Source organism: Hordeum vulgare, chromosome 4H (assembly GCF_904849725.1).
Source record: "Hordeum vulgare subsp. vulgare chromosome 4H, MorexV3_pseudomolecules_assembly, whole genome shotgun sequence".
Taxonomy (NCBI): domain Eukaryota; kingdom Viridiplantae; phylum Streptophyta; class Magnoliopsida; order Poales; family Poaceae; genus Hordeum; species Hordeum vulgare.
This window is the reverse complement of record NC_058521.1, coordinates 355425599-355439678: the sequence shown is the minus strand read 5'-3', so window position 1 is coordinate 355439678 and position 14080 is coordinate 355425599.

Here is a 14080-nt window from a genome sequence, read left to right as displayed (position 1 = left end):
GTATCCTCAGAATCCCGGTGGAAAACCTCAACCTCAAGATAGCCCAAAGTATCCTCGGAGTCCTATGCACAAGACGTTCGAGAAAGGTAAAACAAATCCCACAAGGCCCCCCGACACGCAGATCCCAATAGGATTCGCGCGTGTCTCTTTCTCATGGTACTACCAGATGAGCAAGACGTTGGGTTGGCTGACACCCCGGGAGACCATGGGGCGTCGGACATCGCCCGGTTTGGACCAACACTCATGAGGAGAACTAGCCCGGGTTGATGATCAATTCTCCGTAGGTGCCGACAAGTCCCTTTGCATTTTTATTAGTTATTAGGCAAATGTATTACCAATGTAGGGCGTTGCAAGAAGAGTTTTATCCCAAAAAAAATCAAGGGGGTTCCCATAACAACCCCAAGCATTTTAGGATCACTGAATATAGAACATAACACTGGTACACATGTAACTAGGGGGCAAAGGTGGAACAAAACATTGAGAAAAAGGCCAAGCCTTCCACCTTTTACCAAGTATATAGTTGCATTAAATTAAATAGGATTAATAATGTGATATCTCATGGAATCCATGTTGTCACATGGAAACAACCTCCACCTGCAACTAACAACGCTATAAGAAGGGATGAGCAAGCGGTAACATAGCCAAACAATGGTTTGCTGGGATGTGGAGGGCTTAGAGGCTTTTCATGGAAATGTTGGGAGGCCTTACATTCAGGTGGTAGGTAATGATACATAATGGTAGAAGTGAGAGAACTAGCATAACAATGATAGTAGTGGTATCCAGGGAAATAATCATCTTGCGTGAGGCCCCGCTTGGAAGAAGAATGAATCCGTGAAGTACACGAACCAACATAGTCGAACGAGACCTCACTGCTGCTGTCAAAACCGGTCGATCTCGAGTAGGGGTCCAAATTGTGGATCTTGGGTCGATGGGTAACAGGAGACGATGGGGACGGTGTTTTACCCAGGTTCGGGCCCTCTTGATGGAGGTAAGATCTTATGTCCTGCTCTTGCTGTTATTGATGGGATAGTACAGATTACAAGGTTGATCTACTGCAAGATTGATGTCTTGGTCTAAACCCTAATCATAATGAGATTGAGTACCCTCTGAGCTATGACCCCCTGGCCTATATAGACGCGAGGGGTGTCAAGATTTACACAAGGTCGGTTACAACAGAAAAGGAATATGCCGATGCCTATGTCTCCGTGGATTGCACGCCAAGTCTTTGGAAGAGTCCATCTAGAATACAACACTTCCATGAAGGGTCGAACTATTGAGAAAAGCCCGGCCCATACTCATAGGTAGGCGGCCCAAGGACCCCTAGTCCTGGACTCCCTCAGTTCTCCCCCAAACTAGCCTCCAATACCGAAATCCTCCTCCATAGTCGACGTCATGGGATTAGGCTTGCGAGGAGAATTCTCCGACCGAAGATAGCTCGACTCGTGACGACTCCTTCCCTTTTAAGCATGAAGTCAAGTATACAGATTTTTATACCTAGGTCTACCAATTTAACAACGGGCGACGTCTTTCCTAAACCGAAAGGCCATAGTTTTTTTGAACAATCGGCTCGACATTGTTTTATTTGGCACGTCCCATCATGGAGATTGTGCCCCCTTTTTAGGGATATGGTTTATGGTTTAGGCCTATCCCACACACCCATAATTGTGAGTTTATCGAGTAGTCATAGAGTTTATGGTATAATAGCGAGGCCTTTGGTATTCTAGCAAGTCATAAAAGGTGAAAACGGTCACCACGGCCTCCTCTTGCACCTTAGATCTCGCTTGCCATCACCCTTCCCCTTTCTCCAAGCTCAAGTGACCTAATCCCTTCTTCCCCTCCCAAGCTTTCGAACCCTCTCACTAGTTTGGAAATAGCTAGTGCTGGTTCAAAGGTCAACTGGGAGGTCTCCTCCATCTCCAAAAAATACATTTTGGAGATGGAGAGCTGTGGTTACCTCCTGGAAAACATAGCCCACCGTGCACCCGAGGAGGACCAAGTTATCCCCACCCAAGAGATGGGGAAAGAGTGGTTTTTATCCCTTATTTAATTAGACGTTTAAGATCCCCCCTTCAGCCATTCATTCGAGGGATCATGTTTTACTATGGTCTCGACTTGGACGATCTCCCCAAACTCCATCACCCATCTCTCCTCTTTCATCATGGTCTGTGAGGCCTTCCTACGGGTCCAACCCCACTTCGGCTTATGGCTGAATGTCCTCATCGTCAAGCCCAAAGTCATCAACGGCGAGCAGGCTGACTGCAAAGGGGAAATGATCGGCAAGCTCAACAGGGCTACATGGACAAAGTGCATATTCATCAACACTATCATGTCATGGCAAAAGGAGTGGTTCTACATCACCGAGCCACGCAACACCGACGAGGTTGCTCCTTTTGCATTCACATCTGGGCCCCCTATGCGCCTCACATCCTGGAGGGAGAAGGCCCTAGATTGGGAGGAGGCCGCTGACGTGAAGGATCTCATGAAGAGGATCTTCGATCTAATGGAGAAGATCAACCTTACCAACGTGGTACAGGTGATGCTGCATCACGATCTTCTCCCATGCCAGCCTCGTCCGTCCCGATGTGGTGGTGTGATTTGGAGGATCTGGACAATAAAGTTGGCATGGTAGAGAGTTTTTTCCGAACCACACTCAAAAAGCTATGGAAGGCTCTAATCAAGTCGAACAAGACTTGGCCCGATGAGGAGGAGGATGAAGGCCTTTCCCTCCTCAATCCAGCTATGCTGGTAACGTTTTTACCGAATTGTTTTAACTTTCATCCCTCCTCTAATAAGGCACTTACCCCTTCCTGCCTCACACCCGCACATCTGGCTGAGGAAATCCGGACGGGTTAACTATCCGGTGCCGGTGCCCGAGGATGCCAGCAACCCTCTGCTAGTGGCCATGTTGGTTGAGAAGCCGTACACGGCTCCGAGGGAGAAAGAGGAACAGAAGAAAGGGAAGAAGAAGATCAGGGAGGGGGCTTCGAACGAAGGGTCCCCCGGATACCAAGTCTGAAGAGACATTAGCTCCCTCCCACATGGAACGAGAAGAAGAGGATGATTAGGAGGAGGTGAGCGACTCCTCTCATACCAAAAGGAGAGCGGCGTGCGAAGACGCTCAGGGAGACCATGCTCCTATTGCTTCAACGAAGCCGTGTAGGGTCCATATGGCCCTATTCAATGACATTCTGGACTCAAACGAGGAGTCTGCGTACGAAGCACCGGTCCCTCGAAGGATCCTCACGGTGATCCCCAAGCCAAAAGGTTTGGACGAAAAATCCAAATACACCTTCTATCTAATTACCGTGGTTCTAATTAGGATCATTCTTTGTATTACAGCCCGCAGCGTGATCTTCCCACCAATGAGATTTCGGAGGGGGATTCCCTACCAGCTGACCTGGTTGAAAGCAGGGCTGGATCGCCCTACTCACCTGTCCCTACGACTCATGGAACCGGAGAGGCGGTATCTAAGGAGGTCCCCCTAAGCCGGATACCACGGCCGGGGGTGACGATACTATGGCCGAGGTCAATACATCGACCACCAAGGACCAAGAGGATGAACTCACCCTAGTGATGAAGGAGGGAGGAGTCGGACCCTTTGGGTGTCCTCCGAAGACTACTACGGAGAATCCCCCATCTTCGGTGCTAGCGGTAGTGGTCTCGCTGCTAAGGGAGACAACTACGACACACCTGCAGCCATCAACGATGGAGCCAGACTGGACTAGATTGCCAAAGCTAAGGGAGGAAGGTCTAAATGAGCCATCCATTCTCGAAGAATGTCGCAATCATGTGCCTGCGGTTTTGCAATGTATTCAGTCCGTTGATAGCGGTCTGAAAGGAGCTTTCGACACACTCTTAGCGGTCATCCCGGTAATCCGCATACTTTTTGGTTTATAACTATCCGATGTCTAAATGTTTTATTATGCCCAGTAGTCCACAAGCCATGTGTGAGTTTAAAAGACTCGTGTAGGGGTTATAATTATTTGTAAAACAATGTGTGCAGCGCCCAAGGCTCTAGTGGGTTAACCAGAATGGATCCTGGAAAAACGGATATTTGAAAATGAACACAATATGTTCTTTTGCAGGCCTCTATGTCAGCCTTAGCCCCCAACTCTTTGGAGTTGGAGGAAATAAATCAAAAATTAAGAGTTTTCAAAGAGGAGCTAGATCGCATCAACAAGCGTTTAGAAGACGCTCAAAGTGAGTACACGAGACTTAGAATTTCTATGGATTTATGTATCATTTTTCCTCTAAATGAGTGCTTGTCAACTGATTATCACAGTTGTGGCTGCCTACGTTGATCGGCTCAAGGCCGAACCGAGCCAAGCCAAGCAAGAGGGCGCCGAACAGAGGGCACCGCCTGTAAAGGCTAAGTCCATTAGCTAGAAATTTGAAGCTCGGGTAAGCAAAGTTTAGAAGGAAGTTACGGAGGAGATCACGAAGAACGAGGCTCTCGAGCACAAAGAGAAAGAAAAATCGAACAAACTGTCATGGGTCACTGCTGCCCTCCGAGAAGCGCAGAAAGAGGCACATGACCTCGAGAAGGAGTTTCATCGGATGAAAGAAATCCCAATTGGTAAGCAATATTTATTGCAGTGTACCTTTTGCAGGCGAAGATTTGTGTCCCTTAACCGAGTATGTAGCTCTTCAGGTGCTATGGCCGATCTGCTGAAGAGTGCAATCGAGGCTGAGAAGTATTATGCTTCTCAAGAGGATGCGTCATAGCAGAGGCTTTTCTAGGCATAGTTCCTGGATCCGAAGCATCCTCAACTAGCGACCGACCGGTTGAAACAGTTAATGGAGCTTCACAAGTCGACTGAGCCGTCCATGAAGGACTTGTGCATCAGGCTGTGGCTGGCCGAACCATTGCCCAACATCTACTTCGGCTTAGTTCAGAAGCTAATTTTTGCGTCGCGTCAAATAAACTTCATGAAGCGCTCGGTCTGCATCGAAGGAGCTCGCATGGCTATTGCGAAAACAATGACAAATTTACCGAAGTTGGAGCCCACAAAGATTGCTATTGCACCTCCGTCGCCTGGGTAGGAGCACAAGTGCCCCGAATGTTATTTCGCCATTGCTATGGAGGGTGCCCGAGCTATAGAGGCACTATGCACGAAGGACACAATGCTTGAGTATTGGATGCTATCATGTAGAAGTTCTTGTATGAGACAATGCCTTTTAGTTTATCTTTGGCACATACATGCCTTTGAATTGCAACTATTATTTTGGTTATTTTAATACTGAAATTTTCTGGTGGTCGACTTTAGCCCCGTGCCAGAATATACCAAGGGTGTTTTCAAGTTCCGCATAGTTACCCTTAGCCAATGTCTTGGAACCATCAAGGCGGTAATGCGAGATAAAACCAGGATATCGGACCATCGGTCTTTAACACTTTCATTTGACCATAATAGCGTTATCATGGGTGGTAAGTAGAACCCTTTCAAAAATTTGTGATTTACGGCTTATACCTTGGTGTAAAAATCCTAGTAATCACTTGGTCTGAATGACTTCGAAACCTATCGTAGAAAGCGATGAACCCCTAACGGTTCCTTAGTTTGACACTTGTCTTTGGATCATGGACCAATTCTCGCGTATCATGCGAGCTAGTTTTCGGCTTTCTCCACTTAGGTGCTTAACTAGATGAACTGGAAATACAATCGCACTGGTTCTCCCTTTACCTTTTTACCCGAACTATTAGAATGCAAAAGGTTAAACACAGGAGCGGGGCAATCCAACATTGGACAAAAAGACATAATTCTGAACTGGTGCATATAACGCAAATCCAAGATCCCACACAAGTAGAATAGGAATATGCAGTCTGAAAGGGGTGGTTTCCCCATCAAATCATACAATGTGTGCGTGCAAAAATAGACTTGTGTAAGTATTTGGGAAGTATATTAGTAAAGGTAGGAGACAAAAAATGAATTCAAATCTCATAAGTAACAAAAGAGCGTTTCTTACTTTCGAAGAAAATTATGAACTTTGCAATTCAAACATCACAAGCAGTTGTGGCACGTGTGCGCCTTTGCTCATCTGAGGACTCCCCTTGGACAAGAGGGATCTCGGATGAACAACTCTTGTAGTCAATGGTCGTGTTGAGAAGCCGCCGATGTGTATGTGTGCTTTACGCAGAAATTGGTCCTTGATGGCATTGTATATGTTTAGAGACTATATTGTCCATGGATTGGTTTATCTGAACTGTAAGCCACGTCTGATTGGTCCTCACAACTGCCCATGGTATCTTAAGTGCAAAGTTGTGTCTTCGAGGTAAGTACTTTGCTGCAGGCAATGTGCTTCTATGAGCGGTGTATCCCTATTATCCGCCGAGGTATGAGACTGTGGCAGGGTGCGAGCCCATTTATGTTTCTTAATGTATACTCTTGGGTAAGGAGTCGCGTCACTGGCCCATGCTTCGGCTGCTAAATCTGTAGTGTGTTGCTTGGTGTGTATGGATCGTTTGGTGTTACCATTGACAATGATAACACCCTTGGGTCCTGGCATTTGCAGCTTTAGGTATGCATAATGGGGGCTGACATTGAAGCGAGCAACCACTCTACGATTGAGGAGTTCATGGTACCCGCTGCAGAAACGGATAATATTGAAAATTAAATATTCGCGTTGAAAGTTGTCGGGTGATCCGAACACTACCTCTAGGGTTATCGTTCCTCAACAGCGAGCTTACACACTAGGAATTACTCCTTTATAGGTGTTATTACTCATCCAAAACTAAAACTAAAATGATTAAAACTAGGAAAGTGTGGAGAATTTTATGGCAATGTTTTTGTACTACAAACTTGTCCAAAAAGAAGTTCGTATGCGATCTGGAGATCCTTTTTAGTGAAGGAAAATATCTGATTACGGGATCACAATAATTGTTAACGTGATTGAGTCCAACTCTTAACATATCTGATATATTCGGCCAAGAAACGACTTTGGAGAATCATGAGGAAAGAGAGGAGCCCCTAGGAAGGTTCTAGAGGTGCCCGAGAGCCATTGGATCAAGGGTCCATCCATCGGAGGGCCATAGTGCACCACAGAGGCACATATAAGGAGAGAAAACCCCTAATTTTGGTAGAGCCACCAAGAGTCACGAATTTGCCTCTCCCTTGACAGCCACCAAGAAGGAGAGAGGGTCCTCCATTCCAGCACGAAGACCAAGGAAGAATTCACCGGTGCCGTGGCCGCCATCGCCTCCATCTCTTCAGGGTTGCACCTCTCCATCAACAAATCTCTCTTTCTCGGCATGATAAGGTATGAGTAATCCTCCTCGGGGCTGAGGTTATGTACTAGTAGCTATGTGTTCAATATCTCTCTCTCGTGTTCTTGAGATGGCACGATCTTGATGTATCACGAACATTACTAATATAGATGGATCATATGGAGTTTCCCCCTCTCTATCTTCTTTTGATGAATTGAGTTTTCCCTTTCAAGTTTTCTTATCGGATCGAGTCTTTAAGGATTTGAGAACACTTTATGTATGTCTTGTGATGGGATATCTATGGTGACAATGGGATGTTCTATTGATCCACTTGAGCTGTTCCTGACACGTGATAGCTCATAAGATTGATCAGAAAGGATAACTTTGAGGTGGTTTAGTATCCTACAACAATTTCTCCGTTTGTTCTCCGCTATTTGTGACTTTGGAGTGAACTCTTTGTCGCACGTGAGCGATTTATATATGATTCAACTATGTTAGTATTTTTGAGAGAACTTGCACTAGTGAAAGTATGGACCCTAGGCCTTGTTTCCAACCATTTATACAACGTTTTGCTCGCTGTTTACTATTTGTTACTTGCTGTTGTTATATTTTCAGATTACAAAAACCTATATAAACCATCCACATTACACTTGTATCACTATCACTATCTCTTTGCCGAACTAGTGCACCTATATAATTTACCATTGTATTGGGGGTGTTGGGGACACAAGAGACTCTTTGTTATTTGATTGCAGAGTTGCTTGAGACAGACAATCTTCATCCTACGCGTCCCACGGATTGATAAAGCTTAGGTTATCCACTTGAGGGAAATTTGTACTGGCATAAAAACTTTACGCTTGGAGGTCCAACATGAGTCTACAAGAAGAAGGTTGTGTAGTGGACATCAAGGGTGCCTAGGCCCGTCAGCGTGCGGCCCGAGGCACTGTATGGCCGCTTCGGCCCGACTCAGCTCATCGGCAGGCTTAGCGAGGAAGACCCTCGCGATGGCGTGAGCCTCACGAGGGAAGCATATGAGGATCATCGCAGAGGACTGCAAAGGGGCGCTCGCTCCAGGGGCACAACTCAGGACTACCTACGAGGCCCTCGCGAGACGGATTCGCCAGGGGCATCTTGGAAGGACCCCACGGCCCTGCGGCTCCGCATGAATGGTGCAGGCTATGCAGGCGACGTCGAGGTAGTGCTAGTGGGCACGGGCAGAGGAGCTTTCCCTTTTGGTGCAGAGGGAGCTGAGCCAACTGTGGATTCCCAAAGGAACCCCTCAAAGGTTTCCCAACCGGTGCAAGAGGATCAAGGATGGGGGCTCAGCATAACGGAGGTCACCCCGATCCCACTAGCGCATCATGGAGAGAAGCTTTTGCATGCGAAGACCACCTTTGTCAGGGTAGATTGTAGTCATGTCCCATTTCAAAATGGCCGTTGTAGCAACCCTTCCCGCCAATGTATTCGGGGGGAAGAGGACCAAGGCTAGTATAACAGAGACGCCCAGCCTCCATAGTGGGATCAAATTCCCATCGTCTCCACTAGGGCAAGAACACACCTTTTTACTCGTCTTCCACCTCAAGCAATCCCAAAACAAGCAGGAGTAGGGTTTTACACTTCAAGGTTTCTCGAACATGGGTAATCTGCCATATGTTCTAGTTTGATTTGCTTAGCTCGAGCCGTCGGAGAGTCACCGTGAAGTTGGGTGGTAAAAATGGGTTGGGGAGTGAGCACACCCCGGAGTTCAAACCTTTCATTCGGTCTACGGAGCCCCGATTCCTACATTTGGCGGGCCACGTAGGGGTGCACAACCGTTCTTCCACTCCGGTTTCGACTCGGTCTTTACCGAGTCCATGACAGATGCCCACCATTCGCGTGCCAAGCAGGCGATCACTCCACGCGTCGGCAACGCCGCCTTCACCGGGCCCGTCATCCGCGGACAGGAAGGCGCCCACGCCTCGCTGCACAGGGGGACTTCTATCGTTGGCTGGCAGGCATAGGGCTCGTCACCGGGTTGGGCCGACGCACCAAGCCCAACAACATTCTTGGAGGGGACAGGGCGCTTCCTTCACTACCTTTCCCCCCTGCTACTACATGTGGGAGGTACACAACATGGACTCCAGGGGATTTGCCCGGGCGTGCATCGGCATGACACGTCCCTGGCCGATGATGGCAGCACGGCGCACCAGGGGCGACGCCAGATTGCGTGCATCCTGGGCGGAGCATCGACACCGGGCAACGGTAGGCACTCCAAGCTATCCTTCTGTAGAGTGGGTGCGGCCCTCGAGGGGCTATAGGACGTGGGGGCTCCCGGCGACCACTCCCGGGCCTGCTCGGGCGCTGCACGGCATCACCTCCGGTACAAGGGACCACTTCAGATCTTTTGTGGCCGCGAGGCACACTCCCCATGGGGTGCACCCGCACCATCGACGGGGTCGCCGTCACCAAGACCCTCATCGACGGGGGAGCCGGACTCAACATCATCTCCGTCACAGTTTTTAAGGCACTCTAGGTGCCTCAAGACCGGTTGAAGCCTAACGGGCCTTTCTGTGGTAGTCGGTGAGATTGTGACCCCTCTCAGCCAGATCCTCCTCCCCGTCACCTTCGACACCTTCTCCAACTACCGCAGTGAGCTCGTCGGCTTTAATGTGGTGCACATCCACCTCCCGTACAACGCCATCCTGGGGTACCCCGCGCTCACCAGATTCATGGCGGCGACTCATCTAGGCTACAACATCGTCAATACCCCCTGCAGCAATGGTGTTCTAACCATCATATGGGACGAGAGGGATGTGGTGAGCTGCCTCAAGCAAGTGCGTGAAGCCCCAAAGTTTGTATGTTCAGCGATGGGGGCGAGGAGGTGCCTCTCGAGAGCCTACTTGAGGTGGCCCCGACAAGGAAGAAGCTGCAGTTAGAGAAAGACCGGACCAAGATGAAGAATGTGCCGCTGAATGACAGCACCTCGGGCCCGACCTTAACCCTTGGTTCTGACCTCCCTCCTGAAGAAGAGAGCACGTGCGTCTCCTTCCTCAGGGACAACGCGGATGAGTTCGTGTGGAAGGCGACCAACCTAACTAGTGTGCCGAGGCACGTGAGCGAGTCACCTGGAGGTGTGCCCCAACGCGTGCCCTGTCAAGCAGAAGGTGCGGCACCAAGCACGAGAAAAGAAGCACTTCATCGTGTAGGAAGTACATAAGTTGCAAGAGACTGGGGTCATCCGTGAGGTGTGCCACCCGGTGTGGCGCGCTAACCCTGTAAGCGTTCCCAAGAAGGGTGGCAAGGAGAGGATGTGTGTCAACTTCACCAACCTCAACAAGGCCTGTCCACGAGACCCTTTCTCGCTCCCACACATCGACCAGACCGTGGAATCTGCCGCCTACTACGAACTATTGTGCTTATTGTACGCCTTCTCGGGTTACTAGCAGATCAAGATGGCAGGGAAAGATGTGGAAAAGATGGCCTTCGTCTCCCCTTGCAGGGTGTATTGCTATGTGAGCATGCCCTTCGTCATAAATAGTGCTAGTGCTACCTTCCAACGGCTAATGTAGATTGCGTTGGGGCCCCAGGTTGGGAGGAACGCTGAGGCATATGTCGATGACATCTTGGTCAAGACGTGTGAGGCCAGGACGCTCATCGAGGACCTGGAGGAAACTTTCGTCAATTTTTGAAAGGTCAACCTGAAGCTCAACCCTGACAAGTGTGTATTCGGGGTCTCCTCTGGCAAGATCCTAGGCTTCCTCGTGTCACATCGAGGGATAAAAGTAAACCCGAAGAAGTTCAAGGCCATCGAGAAGATGCGGCCTCCCTGAACCATCAAGGAAATGCAGAAGGTGGCAGGGTGCCTACCCTCCCTCGAGCGCTTCATCTCCAAGTTCGCCGAGCAGGCATTGGCATTCTTCGAGATGATGAAGAGGCCGGGCCAGTTCGCATGGACTCCTGAGGCTGATGCGGCCTTCGCAAACCTCAAGTGGTACTTCACGAGCCCTCCCGTCATTGTCGCGCTGCAGCGTCGCGAGCCCCTACAACTATACATGGCAGAAACCCCTCAGACGACCAGCATAGCCCTCGTGGTGGAGCGGGAAGGCCCCGCTCGCCCAAGAAGCAGCCCGCGGCCACTCGGCAAGCACCCCACGAGTTTGCGCGAGATTTTCCAGGCCCCAACATGGGCTCCGCTCGAGAGGCTACCCCCGATCTGGGAACGTGCCCTCTCAGGAGGCTAGCCTTCCCCTGAAGGGCGCCTCACCTCAGGAGTTTGCCTCACCATAGGGGGATCCTGAGACCCATGGCGCCGCTCTTTCGGAAGCCCCCGCGGCTTCACCCCACGATCCCCTCAACGGGTGCGACAATGCCACCACGGTCGCAAGGCAAGTGGAGCACCCCGTGTACTATGTCAGTGTTGGAAATATGCCCTAGAGGCAATGATAAAATAGTTATTATCATATTTTCTATTTCAAGATAATCGTTTATTATCCATGCTATAATTTTATTAAATGAAAACATAGATACATGTGTGGATACATAGACAAAACAATGTCCCTATCTTGCCTCTAGTTGGCTAGCCAGTTGATCAAGAATATTCAAGGTTTTCTGGCTATATGCAAGTGTTGTCACTTGATAACTGGATCACATCATTACGAGAATCATGTGATAGACGAGACCCAAACTATGAACGTAGCATGTGATCGTGTCATTTTGTTGCTATTGTTTTCTGCGTGTTAAGTATTAATTCCTATGACCATGAGATCATATAACTCACTGTCACCGGAGGAATACCTTGTGTGTATCAAACGTCACAACGTAACTGGGTGACTATAAAGGTGCTCTACAGTTATCTCCAAAGGTGTCCGTTGAGTTAGTATGGATCAAGACTGGGATTTGTCATTCCGTGTGACAGAGAGGTATCTTGGGGCCCACTCGATAATACAACATCACAAACAAGCCTTGCAAGCAATGTGACTAAGTGTAAGTCGCGGGATCTTGTATTACGAAACGAGTAAAGAGACTTGTCGATAACTAGATTGAAATAGGTATGCGAATACCGATGATCGAATCACAGGCAAGTAACATACCAAAGGACAAAGGGAATGACATATGGGATTATATGAATCCTTGCCACTGAGGTTCAACCGATAAGATCTTCAGAGAATATGTACGATCCAATATGGGCATCCAGGTCACGCTATTGGATATTGACCGAGGTGTGTCTCGGATCATGTCTACATAGTTCTCGAACCCGCAGGGTCTGCACAATTAGGGTTCGATGATGTTTTGGTATAGTTGAGTTATATGTGTGGTTACCGAATGTTGTTCGGAGTCCCGGATGAGATCACCGATGTCACGAAGGTTTCTGGAATGGTCCGGAAATGAAGATTGATATATAGGATGGTTTCATTTGGTCACAAGAAAGTTTAGGGCATTTTCGGCAGTGTATCTGGAGTGACGAATTGGTTCTGGGTGTTCACCGGGAGGGGCCCACCAACCCGGGAGCGATCCCAGTAGACTTAAGGTGGTGCACCAGCACTTAATGGGCTCGTGGAGACAGCCCAAGAAGGCTATGGTGCCACAAGTGAAAAAACCAAAGGAATGAAAGAAAAAAAAGGAAAGAGGGAGGTGGGAAGGAAGAGGAGGACTCCACCTTCCCAAACCGAATTGGAGGAGCAGTCCTCCTCCCCCTTCGGTCGGCGCACCCTTGGGGCCCTTGTGCCCCAAGGCTAGCCCCTCCACCCCTCCTATATATACTGGTGGTTTTAGGGTTTTTGAGACACAACTTTGCCACGTGCAACTCAAACTTATTCCACCCAGTTTTGCCTCTAGATCGGATTTCTGCGGAGCTCGGGCGGAGCCGTGCAGGAGTAGATCATCACCACAACCAGAGCGCCGTCACGCTTCCAGAGAACTCATCTACTTATCTGTCCCTCTTGCTGGATCAAGAAGGCTGAGATCGTCATCGACCTGTACGTGTGTTGAACGCGGAGGTGTCGTCCGTTCGGCGCTAGATCGGAACGGATCATGGGATGACGATGATTTGATCACAAAGCTGTACCACTACATCAACCGCGTTTCTTAACGCTTCCCTCTTAGTGATTTCCAAGGGTACGACTATCTAATCTCCTCCCGTAGATGGAAATCACCATAACAGGTCTTCGTGTGCGTAGGAAAATTTTGTTTCCCATGCAACGTTCCCCAACAGTGGCATCATCAGCTAGGTTCATGCGTAGATGTTATCTCGAGTAGAACACAAAAGGTTTTTGTGGATGTTGATGTTCGATTTTCTGCCCTCCTTAGTATTTTCTCGATTCGGCGGTATTGTTGGATTGAAGCGGCCAGACCGACATTACTCGTACGCTTACGAGAGACTGGTTTCATCGACTAACATGCAACTCATTGCATAAAGATGACTCGCTGGTGCCTGTTTCTTCAAGTTTGGTTGAATTGGTTTTGAGTGAGGCGGTCCTTGGAGAGAGGTTAAATAGCAATTTTCACATCTCCGTTGTGGTTTTTGCGTAAGTAAGATGCGATCATACTAGATACCCATAGCAGCCACGTAAAACATGCAACAACAAATTAGAGGACGTCTAACTTGTTTTTGCAGGATATGCTTGTGATATGATATGGCCAATGATGTGATGTGATATATTGGATGTATGAGATGATCATGTTGTAGTAGTTAATATCGACTTGCAAGTCGATGCTACGGCAACCGGGAGGAGCCATAGGGTTGTCTTTAAACTAACGTTTGTGTTTGCACATGCGTTTACTATATTGCTAGGTTGTAGCTTTACTAGTAATAGCAGTGATAGCACGACAACCTCGATGGCGGCACGTTGATGGAGATCATGGTGTGGCGCCGGTGACAAGAAGATCATGCCGGTGCTTTGGTGA